Source organism: Hyla sarda, unplaced genomic scaffold (genome assembly GCF_029499605.1).
Source record: "Hyla sarda isolate aHylSar1 unplaced genomic scaffold, aHylSar1.hap1 scaffold_432, whole genome shotgun sequence".
Lineage (NCBI taxonomy): Eukaryota > Metazoa > Chordata > Amphibia > Anura > Hylidae > Hyla > Hyla sarda.
The window spans coordinates 1-2,175 of NW_026610447.1; the positions used below are offsets into that span (position 1 = coordinate 1).

The 2,175-nt window shown below is 47.2% G+C and overlaps 1 non-coding gene across 1 annotated transcript; it reads right to left on the reverse strand.

The window, feature by feature from the left end:
* Positions 1-1,130: 1,130 nt before the first annotated feature.
* On the reverse strand, positions 1,131-1,321 carry LOC130334415 (U2 spliceosomal RNA). The gene has a single exon (XR_008876226.1). It is a non-coding gene; the product is annotated as a U2 spliceosomal RNA (small nuclear RNA).
* Positions 1,322-2,175: the final 854 nt, after the last annotated feature.

The window sequence follows — 2,175 nt, forward strand, 5'->3', positions numbered from 1 at the left end:
TTCCCTTCTCTTCCTCTTACTTTTTTTTTCACGTTTTTTTACGTTTTTCTCCTTTTCGCCTCTTTTCTGGGCGTATTATTCTTCTTTTTCTTCTTTTTTTTCGTCTAATGCATACCCCATCAGTGCAGCAATGCTTATTCAATACCGCCAGCAGATGGAGACACTGGGGGATAATTTTCTAAGGATTTATACTGATTTTTCCTGTCTGAATTTGTCGCACAGAAGTTGCAGGCCAAATATGTGTGACATTTCTGCGACTTTAGCTTCTAGAGCATTTTTACAACATGATACATAGGTGCTGAATACATAAAAAGCGACTGTTCAGCGACAGACAAGTCGCATCGGCTGAAAGTAGGCCAGAATGTCAGTCCATGTTGGAGCAGGTTTAGATACAGTCTAAAGCATAGATCTCAAAGTCTGTGCACAGAATTTAGCAAGGGCCTCGCACCTTCTGATGCATCAGGTAGGTGCACAATAGCATAGCCTAACCCTCCTGTACTTTGGTCTATATTGATGCGGGACATAGACAGCCAGCTGATGACCAATCCATTAGTGCAATGGATGGCTGGAAGCATTTGTCTTTGCCTTTGCAATACCACAGAAGCAATGCATGGTCAATGTACAGCAATGACACACCTGTGTGAACAGCCAGGAGACCCCCCCCCCCATGTTATGTTACATAGTTACATAGTTAGTACGGTCGAAAAAAGACATATGTCCATCACGTTCAACCAGGGAATTAAGGGGTAGGGGTGTGGCGCGATATTGGGGAAGGGATGAGATTTTATATTTCTTCATAAGCATTAATCTTATTTTGTCAATTAGGAACATTCAGCACCCACCCGCTATCAAGGCAGCTGCCTATCATGTCATGCCCTACCTGCACAGGTGTGCTGGCTACTCAAATGATCCAATTAAGGAGGCCATTTAGTCAGCAGCAGCAGAAGTCCTGTGCCTGGACGCTCCAACAGGGGCCAGACACAAGCAGAAGCAGAAGCAGCAGAAGCAGCAGCAGCACCACCTTTTGTTTTTTGGCTGCAGCAGCAGCAAGGCCCACAGGGCTGGCTAGCTGGCTAGCCAGCAAGCAGGTAGCAATGAAAGTAGGAATCTTTCTTTTTAACCCTGTAAGGGGGTGGTGCACTGTACCCGAAGATACTGCCATATCGGGTCAATGCATAGGGCGACGGAAGCAAGCTTCGAAATCGGCCCCCGTTCTCAAAAATCCATTTAATATATGGTCCCCAGATAGGGGACGTATCAGATATTAAACTGATAAGAACAGATACTACACTTGATCTTAGCCAAAAGGCCGAGAAGCGATAACCGTGAAAGGGGCGGGCCCAACAAGGTCCCCTTCATGGGCACTATCACTGCTTGCTGTCAGGGAGGCTGCCAGACAATTTTCCATGCACACTCTGGGCTGGGGGGCAGTCAACCACCAGTACACACAGCAGAACCTAAACCCATACCATTATTGCTAAGCAGCAAGACAGGGGCCCATTGCACTCCCACGGGGCCTTTTTAAATGCAATCCATAACCCGATTTGCCAGGAACCCTTCTTACTCCTCCTACTTGCATGTGACACTGGGCTTAGGATCTGCATAGGAAACACACACACAAGCACACACCTACCTTTGTTGCCTGCAGATGCCTCCTTGGCTGTCCCCAAACGGTATCAAACCAACACCCACGGGAAGCTGTAAGCATAGAGGACATGCCTGCACCCCATTGGACTTACCTGTGTGGGTTAAATCCGGGTTATTTGACAACCTATGGCGGTGATGGTTCTGCTCAGGCAGAGCAGTGCTGATGCTCCTCATAAAGCTGTCGCTGCTGTGAAGGTTCTAGGTGACATCACAAATCCCTTTGGTTACATACACAACAAAGCTGGGTTGTTGTTGTTTACACTCTGCAAGGCCTGTGGAAGTGAGTGACATCATAGCACTGTAGTTCTGAGGGTTCAAGATGGATGCAACAATCTCCTGTTGCTTCTATGAAGGCCGTAATAGACGACATCACCAAACAGCTCCATAGTCACATACACAGCAAAGGAGAGATGTTGTTTACACCTAGTGATGTCAGTGGTATTGAGTGACATCACAGCACAGTGCTAAGGCTCCTGGGCCTGGACACAGCAGCGGCTGCAATATCTCAACGGAGAATACGTTTATATC